The sequence below is a fragment of the Petromyzon marinus genome, unplaced genomic scaffold, assembly GCF_048934315.1.
Source record: "Petromyzon marinus isolate PM22_M1 ecotype Great Lakes invasive population unplaced genomic scaffold, UKy_Petmar_22M1.pri1.0 PM_G_Scaffold_3, whole genome shotgun sequence".
Classification (NCBI taxonomy): Eukaryota; Metazoa; Chordata; class Hyperoartia; order Petromyzontiformes; family Petromyzontidae; genus Petromyzon; species Petromyzon marinus.
The window spans coordinates 4,363,997-4,379,740 of record NW_027422872.1 but is presented as its reverse complement, the minus strand read 5'-3'; positions in this window follow the sequence as shown (position 1 = coordinate 4,379,740).

Genomic DNA, 15,744 nt, shown 5'->3' with positions numbered 1-15,744 from the left:
GCCTATTTAATAAGCCTATTTAATCAGCCTATTTAATAAGCCTATTTATTAAGCCTATTTAATGAGCCTATTTAAAAATCCTATTTATTGAGCCTATTTAATACATCTATTTAATAAGCCTGTTTAATAAGCCTATTTAATAAGTATTTAATGAGCCTATTTAATAAGCCTAAGTTGCTGAATAAGCCTATTTAATAAGCCTAAGTTGCTGTAATAAGCCTGTTTAATATGCCTATTTAATAAGTATTTAATGAGCCAATTTAATAAGCCTAAGTTGCTGAATAAGCCTATTTAATAAGCCTAAGTTGCTGAAATAAGCCTATTTAATAAGCCTATTTAATAAGCCAATGTTGCTGAAATAAGGCTATTTAATAAGTCTAAGATGCTGAAATAAGCCTATTTAATATGCCTAAGTTGCTGAAATAAGTATATTTAATGAGCATAAGTTGCTGAAATAAGCCTATTTAATAAGTCTAAGTTGCTGAAATAAGGCTATTTAATAAGTCTAAGTTGCTGAAATGTGCCTATTTAATCAGCGTAAGTTGATGAAATAAGCCTATTTAATAATCCCAAGTTGCTGAAATAAGACTATTTAATAAGGCTATTTAATAAGCCTAAGTTTCTGAAATAAGCCTATTTAATAAGCGTAATTTGCTGAAATAAGGCTATTTAATAAGTATAAGTTGCTGAAATAAGCCTATTTAATAAGCCTAAGTTGCTGAAATAAGCCTATTTAATATCTCTATCTAATAAGTCTAAGTTGCAGAAATAAGCATATTTCATAAGCCTATTTACTGAGCCTAAGTTGCTGAAATGTCTATTTAATAAGTCGATTTAATAAGTCTAAGTTGCTAAAATAAGCCTATTTAATAAGGCTATTTAATAAGCCTAAGTTGCTGAAATAAGCCTATTTAATGAGGCTATTTAATGAGCCTAAGTTGCTGAAATAAGCCTATTTAATAAGCCTAAGATTCTGAACTAAGCCTATTTAAAAAGGTCTATTTAATAAGTCTAAGTTGCTGAAATAAACCTATTTAAAATGCTATTTAATACGCCTAAGTTGCTGAAATAAGCCTATTTAATAGGCCTATCTAATAAGTCTAAGTTGCAGAAATAAGCATATTTCATAAGCCTATTTAATGAGCCTAAGTTGCTGAAATGTCTATTTAACTAGTCGATTTAATAAGTCTAAGTTGCTAAAATAAGCCTATTTAATAAGGCTATTTAATAAACCTAAGTTGCTGAAATAAGCCTATTTAATGAGCCTAAGTTGCTGAAATAAGCCTATTTAATAAGCCTACGTTGCTGAACTAAGCCTATATAAAAAGGTATATTTAATAAGTCTAAGTTGCTGAAATAAACCTATTTAAAAATGCTATTTAATAAGCCTAAATTGCTGAAATAAACCTGTTTAATAAGGCTATTTAATAACCATAAGTTGCTGAAATAAGCCTATTTAATAAGCCTAAGTTGCTGAAATAAGCCTATTTAATAAGGCTATTTAATAAGTCTAAGTTGCAGAAATAAACCTATTTAATGATGCTATTTAATAGCCTAAGTTGCTGAAATAAGCATATTTAATAAACCTACGTTGCTAAAATAAGCCTATTTAATAGGCCTATCTAATAAGTCTAAGTTGCAGAAATAAGCATATTTCATAAGCCTATTTAATGAGCCTAAGTTGCTGAAATGTCTATTTAATAAGTCGATTTAATAAGTCAAAGTTGCTAAAATAAGCCTATTTAATAAGGCTATTTAATAAGCCTAAGTTGCTGAAATAAGCCTATTTAATAAGGCTATTTAATGAGCCTAAGTTGCTGAAATACGCCTATTTAATAAGCCTAAGTTGCTGAAATAAGGCTATTTAATAAGTCTAAGTTGCTGAAATAAGCCTATTTAATATGCCTAAGTTGCTGAAATAAGTATATTTAATGAGCATAAGTTGCTGAAATAAGCCTATTTAATAAGTCTAAGTTGCTGAAATAAGGCTATTTAATAAGTCTAAGTTGCTGAAATGAGCCTATTTAATCAGCGTAAGTTGATGAAATAAGCCTATTTAATAATCCCAAGTTGCTGAAATAAGCCTATTTAATAAGGCTATTTAATAAGCCTAAGTTGCTGAAATAAGCCTATTTAATAAGCGTAATTTGCTGAAATAAGGCTATTTAATAAGTCTAAGTTGCTGAAATAAGCCTATTTAATAAGCCTAAGTTGCTGAAATAAGCCTATTTAATATCTCTATCTAATAAGTCTAAGTTGCAGAAATAAGCATATTTCATAAGCCTATTTACTGAGCCTAAGTTGCTGAAATGTCTATTTAATAAGTCGATTTAATAAGTCTAAGTTGCTAAAATAAGCCTATTTAATAAGGCTATTTAATAAGCCTAAGTTGCTGAAATAAGCCTATTTAATGAGGCTATTCAATGAGCCTAAGTTGCTGAAATAATCCTATTTAATAAGCCTAAGATTCTGAACTAAGCCTATTTAAAAAGGGCTGTTTAATAAGTCTAAGTTGCTGAAATAAACCTATTTAAAATGCTATTTAATAGCCTAAGTTGCTGAAATAAGCCTATTTAATAGGCCTATCTAATAAGTCTAAGTTGCAGAAATAAGCATATTTCATAAGCCTATTTAATGAGCCTAAGTTGCTGAAATGTCTATTTAACTAGTCGATTTAATAAGTCTAAGTTGCTAAAAAAAAGCCTATTTAATAAGGCTATTTAATAAACCTAAGTTGCTGAAATAAGCCTATTTAATGAGCCTAAGTTGCTGAAATAAGCCTATTTAATAAGCCTACGTTGCTGAACTAAGCCTATATAAAAAGGTATATTTAATAAGTCTAAGTTGCTGAAATAAACCTATTTAAAAATGCTATTTAATATGCCTAAATTGCTGAAATAAACCTGTTTAATAAGGCTATTTAATAACCATAAGTTGCTGAAATAAGCCTATTTAAAAAGCCTAAGTTGCTGAAATAAGCCTATTTAATAAGGCTATTTAATAAGTCTAAGTTGCAGAAATAAACCTATTTAATGATGCTATTTAATAGCCTAAGTTGCTGAAATAAGCATATTTAATAAACCTACGTTGCTAAAATAAGCCTATTTAATAGGCCTATCTAATAAGTCTAAGTTGCAGAAATAAGCATATTTCATAAGCCTATTTAATGAGCCTAAGTTGCTGAAATGCCTATTTAATAAGTCGATTTAATAAGTCAAAGTTGCTAAAATAAGCCTATTTAATAAGGCTATTTAATAAGCCTAAGTTGCTGAAATAAGCCTATTTAATAAGGCTATTTAATGAGCCTAAGTTGCTGAAATACGCCTATTTAATAAGCGTAAGTTGCTGAAATAAGGCTATTTAATAAGTCTAAGTTGCTGAAATAAGCCTATTTAATATGCCTAAGTTGCTGAAATAAGTATATTTAATGAGCATAAGTTGCTGAAATAAGCCTATTTAATAAGTCTAAGTTGCTGAAATAAGGCTATTTAATAAGTCTAAGTTGCTGAAATGAGCCTATTTAATCAGCGTAAGTTGATGAAATAAGCCTATTTAATAATCCCAATTTGCTGAAATAAGCCTATTTAATAAGGCTATTTAATAAGCCTAAGTTGCTGAAATAAGCCTATTTAATAAGCGTAATTTGCTGAAATAAGGCTATTTAATAAGTCTAAGTTGCTGAAATAAGCCTATTTAATAAGCCTAAGTTGCTGAAATAAGCCTATTTAATATCTCTATCTAATAAGTCTAAGTTGCAGAAATAAGCATATTTCATAAGCCTATTTACTGAGCCTAAGTTGCTGAAATGTCTATTTAATAAGTCGATTTAATAAGTCTAAGTTGCTAAAATAAGCCTATTTAATAAGGCTATTTAATAAGCCTAAGTTGCTGAAATAATCCTATTTAATAAGCCTAAGATTCTGAACTAAGCCTATTTAAAAAGGGCTATTTAATAAGTCTAAGTTGCTGAAATAAACCTATTTAAAATGCTATTTAATAGCCTAAGTTGCTGAAATAAGCCTATTTAATAGGCCTATCTAATAAGTCTAAGTTGCAGAAATAAGCATATTTCATAAGCCTATTTAATGAGCCTAAGTTGCTGAAATGTCTATTTAACTAGTCGATTTAATAAGTCTAAGTTGCTAAAATAAGCCTATTTAATAAGGCTATTTAATAAACCTAAGTTGCTGAAATAAGCCTATTTAATGAGCCTAAGTTGCTGAAATAAGCCTATTTAATAAGCCTACGTTGCTGAACTAAGCCTATATAAAAAGGTATATTTAATAAGTCTAAGTTGCTGAAATAAACCTATTTAAAAATGCTATTTAATAAGCCTAAATTGCTGAAATAAACCTGTTTAATAATGCTATTTAATAACCATAAGTTGCTGAAATAAGCCTATTTAATAAGCCTAAGTTGCTGAAATAAGCCTATTTAATAAGGCTATTTAATAAGTCTAAGTTGCAGAAATAAACCTATTTAATAATGCTATTTAATACGCCTAAGTTGCTGAAATAAGCATATTTAATAAGCCTAAGTTGCTAAAATAAGCCTATTTAATAGGCCTATCTAATAAGTCTAAGTTGCAGAAATAAGCATATTTCATAAGCATATTTAATGAGCCTAAGTTGCTGAAATGTCTATTTAATAAGTCGATTTAATAAGTCTAAGTTGCTAAAATAAGCCTATTTAATAAGGCTATTTAATAAGCCTAAGTTGCTGAAATAAGCCTATTTAATAAGGCTATTTAATGAGCCTAAGTTGCTGAAATAAGCCTATTTAAAAAGCCTAAGTTTCTGAACTAAGCCTATTTAATAAGGCTATTTAATGAGCCTAAGTTGCTGAAATAAACCGATTTAATAAGCCTAAGTTGCTAAAATAAGCCTATTTAATGAGGCTATTTAATGAGTCCATTTAATAAGCCTATTTAATAAGCCTATTTAATACGCCTATTTAATAAGCCTATTTAATACACCTATTTAATAAACCTATTTAATAAGTATTTAATGAGCCTATTTATTAAGTCTATTTAATAAGCCTTTTTAATAAGCCTATTTAATAAAGTCTATTTAATAAGCCTATTTAATAAGTCTATTTAATAAGTCTATTTAATAAGCCTATTTAATACGTATTTAATGAGCCTATTTAATACGCCTATTTATTGAGCCTATTTAATACGCCTATTTATTGAGCTTATTAATAAGCCTATTTATTGAGCCTATTTAATAAGCCTATTTAATAAGCCTATTTAATAATCCTATTTAATAAGCCTATTTATTGAGCCTATTTAATAAGTCTATTTAATAAGCCTATTTAATAAGCCTATTTAATAAGTATTTAATGAGCCTATTTAATAAGTCTATTTAATAAGCCTATTTAATAGGCCTATTTAATAAGCCTAAGTTGCTGAAATAAGCCTATATAATAAGGCTATTTAATAAGCATAAGTTGCTGAATTAAGCCTCTTTAATAAGCCTAAGTTGCTAAAATAAGCCTATTTAATGAGGCGATTTAATAAGTCTATTTAATAAGTCTATTTAATGAGCCTATTTAATAAGCCTATTTAATGAGCCTATTTAATACGCCTATTTAATAATTATTTAATGAGCCTATTTAATAAGTCTATTTAATAAGCCTTTTTAATAAGCCTATTTAATAAGTCTATTTAATAAGCCTATTTAATAAGTCTATTTAATAAGTCTAATTAATAATTCTATTTAATAAGTATTTAATGAGCCTATTTAATAAGCCTTTTTAATAAGCCTATTGATTGATCCTATTTAATAAGTCGATTTATAGAGCCTATTTAATAAGCCTATTTATTGAGCCTATTTAATAAGCCTATTTATTGAGCCCATTTCATGCGCCTATTTAATAAGTCTATTTAATAAGCCTATTTAATACGCCTATTTAATAAGTCTAAGTTGCTGAAATAAGCCTATTTAATGAGCCCAAGTTGCTGAAATAAGCCTATTTAATAAGGCTGTTTAATAAGCCTAAGTTGCTGAAATAAGCCTATTTCATAAGCCTAAGTTGCTGAAATAAGGCTTTTTAATAAGTCTAATTTGCTAAAATAAGCCTATTTAATAAGCCTAAGATGCTAAAATAAGCCTATTTAATAAGGCTATTTAATAAGCCTAAGTTGCTGAATAAGCCTATTTAATAAGTCTACGTTGCTGAAATAAGGCTATTTAATAAGCCTAAGTTGCTGAAATGAGCCTTTTTAATAAGCTTAAGTTGCTGAAATAAGGCTATTTAATAAGTCTAAGTTGCTGAAATAAGCCTATTTAATAAGCCTAAGTTGCTAAAATAAGCCTATTTAATGAGGCTATTTAATTAGTCTATTTAATAAGCCTATTTAATAAGCCTATTTAATAAGCCTATTTAATATGCCTATTTAATATGTCTATTTAATAAGTTTATTGAGCCTATTTAATAAGCCTATTTAATAAGCCTATTTAATAAGCCTATTTATTGAGCCTATTTAATAAGTCTTTTTAATAATCCTATTTAATAAGCCTATTTAATGAGTATTTAATGAGCCTACTAATCAGTCTATTTAATAAGCCTATTTAATAGGCCTATTTAATAAGTCTAAGTTGCTGAAATAAGCCTATTTAATAAGCCTAAGTTGCTGAAAAGCCTATTTCATAAGCCTAAGTTGCTGAAATAAGCCTTTTTAATAAGTCTAAGTTGCTGAAATAAGCCTATTTAATAAGCCTAAGTTGCTGAAACTAAGCCTATTTAATAAGGCTATTTAATGAGCCTAAGTTGCTGAATAAGCCTATTTAATAAGTCTAAGTTGCTGAACTAAGGATATTTAATAAGCCTAAGTTGCTGAAATGAGCCTATTTAATAAGCCTAAGTTGCTGAAATAAGGCTATTTAATAAGTCTAAGTTGCTGAAATAAACCTATTTAATAAGCCTAAGTTGCTGAAATAAGCCTATTTAATAGGCCTATCTAATAAGTCTAAGTTGCAGAAATAAGCATATTTCATAAGCCTATTTAATGAGCCTAAGTTGCTGAAATGTCTATTTAATAAGTCGATTTAATAATTCTAAGTTGCTAAAATAAGCCTATTTAATAAGGCTATTTAATAAGCCTAAGTTGCTGAAATAAGCCTATTTAATGAGGCTATTTAATGAGCCTAAGTTGCTGAAATAAGCCTATTTAATAAGCCTAAGTTTCTGAACTAAGCCTATTTAAAAAGGTCTGTTTAATAAGTCTAAGTTGCTGAAATAAACCTATTTAAAAATGCTATTTAATACGCCTAAGTTGCTGAAATAAACCTGATTAATAAGGTTATTTAATAAGCACAAGTTGCTGAAATAAGCCTATTTAATAAGCCTACGTTGCTGAACTAAGCCTATATAAAAAAGGTCTATTTAATAAGTCTAAGTTGCTGAAATAAACATATTTAAAAATGCTATTTAATAAGCCTAAATTGCTGAAATAAACCTGTTTAATAAGGCTATTTAATAAGCATAAGTTGCTGAAATAAGCCTATTTAATAAGCCTAAGTTGCTGAAATAAGCCTATTTAATAAGGCAATTTAATAAGTCGAAGTTGCAGAAATAAACTTATTTAATAATGCTATTTAATACGCCTAAGTTGCTGAAATAAGCATATTTGATAAGCCTAAGTTGCTAAAATAAGCCTATTTAATAGGCCTATCTAATAAGTCTAAGTTGCAGAAATAAGCTTATTTCATAAGCATATTTAATGAGCCTAAGTTGCTGAAATGTCTAATTAATAAGTCGATTTAATGAGCCTAAGTTGCTGAAATAAACCTGTTTAATAAGGCTATTTAATAAGCATAAGTTGCTGAAATAAGCCTATTTAATAAGCCTAAGTTGCTGAAATAAGCCTATTTAATAAGGCTACTTAATAAGTCTAAGTTGCTGAAATAAACCTATTTAATAAGCCTAAGTTGCTAAAATAAGCCTATTTAATGAGGCTATTTAATAAGTCAATTTAATAAGCCTATTTAACAAGCCTATTTAATATGCCTATTTAATAAGCCTATTTAATAAACCTATTTAATAAGTATTTAATGAGCCTATTTATTAAGTCTATTTAATAAGCCTTTTTAATAAGCCTATTTAATAAAGTCTTTTTAATAAGCCTATTTAATAAGCCTATTTATTGAGCCTATTTAATAAGCCTATTTATTGAGCCTATTTAATGAGCCTATTTATTGAGCCTATTTAGTAAGCCTATTTATTGAGCCTATTTAATAAGCCTATTTAATAAGCCTATTAAATAAGCCTATTTAATAAGCCTATTTAATAAACCTCTTTAATAAGCCTATTTATTGAGCCTATTTAATAAGTCTATTTAATAAGCCTATTTTAATAAGCCTATTTAATAAGTATTTATTGAGCCTATTTAATCAGTCTATTTAATAAGCCTATTTAATAGGCCTATTTAATAAGTCTAAGTTGCTGAAATAAGCCTATTTAATATGCCTAAGTTGCTGAATAAGCCTATTTCATAAGCCAAAGTTGCTGAAATAAGCCTTTTTAATAAGTCTAAGTTGCTGAAATAAGCCTATTTAATAAGCCTAAGTTGCTGAAATAAGCCTATTTAATAAGGCTATTTAATAAGCCTAAGTTGCTGAATAAGCATATTTAATAAGTCTAAGTTGCTGAAATAAGGCTATTTAATAAGCCTAAGTTGCTGAAATGAGCCTATTTAATGAGGCTATTTAATGAGTCTATTTAATAAGCCTATTTAATAAGCCTATTTAATAAGCCTATTTAATAAGCCTATTTAATAAGTCTATTTAATAAGTCTATTTAATAAGCCTATTTAATAAGTATTTAAAGCACCTATTTAATAAGCCTATTTATTGAGCCTATTTAATAAGCCTATTTATTAAGCCTATTTAATACGCCTATTTAATAAGCCTATTTAATCAGCCTATTTAATAAGCCTATTTATTAAGCCTATTTAATGAGCCTATTTAAAAATCCTATTTATTGAGCCTATTTAATACATCTATATAATAAGCCTGTTTAATAAGCCTATTTAATAAGTATTTAATGAGCCTATTTAATAAGCCTAAGTTGCTGAATAAGCCTATTTAATAAGCCTAAGTTGCTGTAATAAGCCTGTTTAATATGCCTATTTAATAAGTATTTAATGAGCCAATTTAATAAGCCTAAGTTGCTGAATAAGCCTATTTAATAAGCCTAAGTTGCTGAAATAAGCCTATTTAATAAGCCTATTTAATAAGCCTAAGTTGCTGAAATAAGGCTATTTAATAAGTCTAAGATGCTGAAATAAGCCTATTTAATATGCCTAAGTTGCTGAAATAAGTATATTTAATGAGCATAAGTTGCTGAAATAAGCCTATTTAATAAGTCTAAGTTGCTGAAATAAGGCTATTTAATAAGTCTAAGTTGCTGAAATGTGCCTATTTAATCAGCGTAAGTTGATGAAATAAGCCTATTTAATAATCCCAAGTTGCTGAAATAAGACTATTTAATAAGGCTATTTAATAAGCCTAAGTTGCTGAAATAAGCCTATTTAATAAGCGTAATTTGCTGAAATAAGGCTATTTAATAAGTATAAGTTGCTGAAATAAGCCTATTTAATAAGCCTAAGTTGCTGAAATAAGCCTATTTAATATCTCTATCTAATAAGTCTAAGTTGCAGAAATAAGCATATTTCATAAGCCTATTTACTGAGCCTAAGTTGCTGAAATGTCTATTTAATAAGTCGATTTAATAAGTCTAAGTTGCTAAAATAAGCCTATTTAATAAGGCTATTTAATAAGCCTAAGTTGCTGAAATAAGCCTATTTAATGAGGCTATTTAATGAGCCTAAGTTGCTGAAATAAGCCTATTTAATAAGCCTAAGATTCTGAACTAAGCCTATTTAAAAAGGTCTATTTAATAAGTCTAAGTTGCTGAAATAAACCTATTTAAAATGCTATTTAATACGCCTAAGTTGCTGAAATAAGCCTATTTAATAGGCCTATCTAATAAGTCTAAGTTGCAGAAATAAGCATATTTCATAAGCCTATTTAATGAGCCTAAGTTGCTGAAATGTCTATTTAACTAGTCGATTTAATAAGTCTAAGTTGCTAAAATAAGCCTATTTAATAAGGCTATTTAATAAACCTAAGTTGCTGAAATAAGCCTATTTAATGAGCCTAAGTTGCTGAAATAAGCCTATTTAATAAGCCTACGTTGCTGAACTAAGCCTATATAAAAAGGTATATTTAATAAATCTAAGTTGCTGAAATAAACCTATTTAAAAATGCTATTTAATAAGCCTAAATTGCTGAAATAAACCTGTTTAATAAGGCTATTTAATAACCATAAGTTGCTGAAATAAGCCTATTTAATAAGCCTAAGTTGCTGAAATAAGCCTATTTAATAAGGCTATTTAATAAGTCTAAGTTGCAGAAATAAACCTATTTAATGATGCTATTTAATAGCCTAAGTTGCTGAAATAAGCATATTTAATAAACCTACGTTGCTAAAATAAGCCTATTTAATAGGCCTATCTAATAAGTCTAAGTTGCAGAAATAAGCATATTTCATAAGCCTATTTAATGAGCCTAAGTTGCTGAAATGTCTATTTAATAAGTCGATTTAATAAGTCAAAATTGCTAAAATAAGCCTATTTAATAAGGCTATTTAATAAGCCTAAGTTGCTGAAATAAGCCTATTTAATAAGGCTATTTAATGAGCCTAAGTTGCTGAAATACGCCTATTTAATAAGCCTAAGTTGCTGAAATAAGGCTATTTAATAAGTCTAAGTTGCTGAAATAAGCCTATTTAATATGCCTAAGTTGCTGAAATAAGTATATTTAATGAGCATAAGTTGGTGAAATAAGCCTTTTTAATAAGTCTAAGTTGCTGAAATAAGGCTATTTAATAAGTCTAAGTTGCTGAAATGAGCCTATTTAATCAGCGTAAGTTGATGAAATAAGCCTATTTAATAATCCCAAGTTGCTGAAATAAGCCTATTTAATAAGGCTATTTAATAAGCCTAAGTTGCTGAAATAAGCCTATTTAATAAGCGTAATTTGCTGAAATAAGGCTATTTAATAAGTCTAAGTTGCTGAAATAAGCCTATTTAATAAGCCTAAGTTGCTGAAATAAGCCTATTTAATATCTCTATCTAATAAGTCTAAGTTGCAGAAATAAGCATATTTCATAAGCCTATTTACTGAGCCTAAGTTGCTGAAATGTCTATTTAATAAGTCGATTTAATAAGTCTAAGTTGCTAAAATAAGCCTATTTAATAAGGCTATTTAATAAGCCTAAGTTGCTGAAATAAGCCTATTTAATGAGGCTATTTAATGAGCCTAAGTTGCTGAAATAATCCTATTTAATAAGCCTAAGATTCTGAACTAAGCCTATTTAAAAAGGGCTATTTAATAAGTCTAAGTTGCTGAAATAAACCTATTTAAAATGCTATTTAATAGCCTAAGTTGCTGAATAAGCCTATTTAATAGGCCTATCTAATAAGTCTAAGTTGCAGAAATACGCATATTTCATAAGCCTATTTAATGAGCCTAAGTTGCTGAAATGTCTATTTAACTAGTCGATTTAATAAGTCTAAGTTGCTAAAAAAAAGCCTATTTAATAAGGCTATTTAATAAACCTAAGTTGCTGAAATAAGCCTATTTAATGAGCCTAAGTTGCTGAAATAAGCCTATTTAATAAGCCTGCGTTGCTGAACTAAGCCTATATAAAAAGGTATATTTAATAAGTCTAAGTTGCTGAAATAAACCTATTTAAAAATGCTATTTAATATGCCTAAATTGCTGAAATAAACCTGTTTAATAAGGCTATTTAATAACCATAAGTTGCTGAAATAAGCCTATTTAATAAGCCTAAGTTGCTGAAATAAGCCTATTTAATAAGGCTATTTAATAAGTCTAAGTTGCAGAAATAAACCTATTTAATGATGCTATTTAATAGCCTAAGTTGCTGAAATAAGCATATTTAATAAACCTACGTTGCTAAAATAAGCCTATTTAATAGGCCTATCTAATAAGTCTAAGTTGCAGAAATAAGCATATTTCATAAGCCTATTTAATGAGCCTAAGTTGCTGAAATGTCTATTTAATAAGTCGATTTAATAAGTCAAAGTTGCTAAAATAAGCCTATTTAATAAGGCTATTTAATAAGCCTAAGTTGCTGAAATAAGCCTATTTAATAAGGCTATTTAATGAGCCTAAGTTGCTGAAATACGCCTATTTAATAAGCCTAAGTTGCTGAAATAAGGCTATTTAATAAGTCTAAGTTGCTGAAATAAGCCTATTTAATATGCCTAAGTTGCTGAAATAAGTATATTTAATGAGCATAAGTTGCTGAAATAAGCCTATTTAATAAGTCTAAGTTGCTGAAATAAGGCTATTTAATAAGTCTAAGTTGCTGAAATGAGCCTATTTAATCAGCGTAAGTTGATGAAATAAGCCTATTTAATAATCCCAATTTGCTGAAATAAGCCTATTTAATAAGGCTATTTAATAAGCCTAAGTTGCTGAAATAAGCCTATTTAATAAGCGTAATTTGCTGAAATAAGGCTATTTAATAAGTCTAAGTTGCTGAAATAAGCCTATTTAATAAGCCTAAGTTGCTGAAATAAGCCTATTTAATATCTCTATCTAATAAGTCTAAGTTGCAGAAATAAGCATATTTCATAAGCCTATTTACTGAGCCTAAGTTGCTGAAATGTCTATTTAATAAGTCGATTTAATAAGTCTAAGTTGCTAAAATAAGCCTATTTAATAAGGCTATTTAATAAGCCTAAGTTGCTGAAATAAGCCTATTTAATGAGGCTATTTAATGAGCCTAAGTTGCTGAAATAATCCTATTTAATAAGCCTAAGATTCTGAACTAAGCCTATTTAAAAAGGGCTATTTAATAAGTCTAAGTTGCTGAAATAAACCTATTTAAAATGCTATTTAATAGCCTAAGTTGCTGAAATAAGCCTATTTAATAGGCCTATCTAATAAGTCTAAGTTGCAGAAATAAGCATATTTCATAAGCCTATTTAATGAGCCTAAGTTGCTGAAATGTCTATTTAACTAGTCGATTTAATAAGTCTAAGTTGCTAAAATAAGCCTATTTAATAAGGCTATTTAATAAACCTAAGTTGCTGAAATAAGCCTATTTAATGAGCCTAAGTTGCTGAAATAAGCCTAGTTAATAAGCCTACGTTGCTGAACTAAGCCTATATAAAAAGGTATATTTAATAAGTCTAAGTTGCTGAAATAAACCTATTTAAAAATGCTATTTAATAAGCCTAAATTGCTGAAATAAACCTGTTTAATAATGCTATTTAATAACCATAAGTTGCTGAAATAAGCCTATTTAATAAGCCTAAGTTGCTGAAATAAGCCTATTTAATAAGGCTATTTAATAAGTCTAAGTTGCAGAAATAAACCTATTTAATAATGCTATTTAATACGCCTAAGTTGCTGAAATAAGCATATTTAATAAGCCTAAGTTGCTAAAATAAGCCTATTTAATAGGCCTATCTAATAAGTCTAAGTTGCAGAAATAAGCATATTTCATAAGCATATTTAATGAGCCTAAGTTGCTGAAATGTCTATTTAATAAGTCGATTTAATAAGTCTAAGTTGCTAAAATAAGCCTATTTAATAAGGCTATTTAATAAGCCTAAGTTGCTGAAATAAGCCTATTTAATAAGGCTATTTAATGAGCCTAAGTTGCTGAAATAAGCCTATTTAAAAAGCCTAAGTTTCTGAACTAAGCCTATTTAATAAGGCTATTTAATGAGCCTAAGTTGCTGAAATAAACCGATTTAATAAGCCTAAGTTGCTAAAATAAGCCTATTTAATGAGGCTATTTAATAAGTCCATTTAATAAGCCTATTTAATAAGCCTATTTAATACGCCTATTTAATAAGCCTATTTAATACACCTATTTAATAAATCTATTTAATAAGTATTTAATGAGCCTATTTATTAAGTCTATTTAATAAGCCTTTTTAATAAGCCTATTTAATAAAGTCTATTTAATAAGCCTATTTAATAAGTCTATTTAATAAGTCTATTTAATAAGCCTATTTAATAAGTATTTAATGAGCCTATTTAATACGCCTATTTATTGAGCCTATTTAATACGCCTATTTATTGAGCTTATTAATAAGCCTATTTATTGAGCCTATTTAATAAGCCTATTTAATAAGCCTATTTAATAATCCTATTTAATAAGCCTATTTATTGAGCCTATTTAATAAGTCTATTTAATAAGCCTATTTAATAAGCCTATTTAATAAGTATTTAATGAGCCTATTTAATAAGTCTATTTAATAAGCCTATTTAATAGGCCTATTTAATAAGCCTAAGTTGCTGAAATAAGCCTATATAATAAGGCTATTTAATAAGCATAAGTTGCTGAATTAAGCCTATTTAATAAGCCTAAGTTGCTAAAATAAGCCTATTTAATGAGGCTATTTAATAAGTCTATTTAATAAGTCTATTTAATAAGCCTATTTAATAAGCCTATTTAATGAGCCTATTTAATACGCCTATTTAATAATTATTTAATGAGCCTATTTAATAAGTCTATTTAATAAGCCTTTTTAATAAGCCTATTTAATAAGTCTATTTAATAAGCCTATTTAATAAGTCTATTTAATAAGTCTAATTAATAATTCTATTTAATAAGTATTTAATGAGCCTATTTAATAAGCCTTTTTAATAAGCCTATTGATTGATCCTATTTAATAAGTCGATTTATAGAGCCTATTTAATAAGCCTATTTATTGAGCCTATTTAATAAGCCTATTTATTGAGCCCATTTCATGCGCCTATTTAATAAGTCTATTTAATAAGCCTATTTAATACGCCTATTTAATAAGTCTAAGTTGCTGAAATAAGCCTATTTAATAAGCCCAAGTTGCTGAAATAAGCCTATTTAATAAGGCTGTTTAATAAGCCTAAGTTGCTGAAATAAGCCTATTTCATAAGCCTAAGTTGCTGAAATAAGGCTTTTTAATAAGTCTAATTTGCTAAAATAAGCCTATTTAATAAGCCTAAGATGCTAAAATAAGCCTATTTAATAAGGCTATTTAATAAGCCTAAGTTGCTGAATAAGCCTATTTAATAAGTCTACATTGCTGAAATAAGGCTATTTAATAAGCCTAAGTTGCTGAAATGAGCCTTTTTAATAAGCTTAAGTTGCTGAAATAAGGCTATTTAATAAGTCTAAGTTGCTGAAATACGCCTATTTAATAAGCCTAAGTTGCTAAAATAAGCCTATTTAATGAGGCTATTTAATTAGTCTATTTAATAAGCCTATTTAATAAGCCTATTTAATAAGCCTATTTAATATGCCTATTTAATAAGTCTATTTAATAAGTTTATTGAGCCTATTTAATAAGCCTATTTATTAAGCCTATTTAATAAGCCTATTTAATAAGCCTATTTAATAAGTCTATTTAATAAGCCTATTTAATAAGCCTATTTAATAAGCCTTTTTAATAAGCCTATTTATTAAGCATATTTAATGAGCCTATTTAATAAGCCTATTTATTGAGCCTATTTAATAAGTCTATTTAATAAGCCTGTTTAATAAGCCTATTTAATAAGTCTATTTAATAAGCCTGTTTAATAAGCCTATTTAATAAGTATTTAATGAGCCTATTTAATAAGCCTAAGTTGCTGAAATAAGCCTATTTAATAAGCCTATTTAATAAGCCTAAGGTGCTGAATAAGCCTATTTAATAAGCCTGAGTTGCTGAAATAA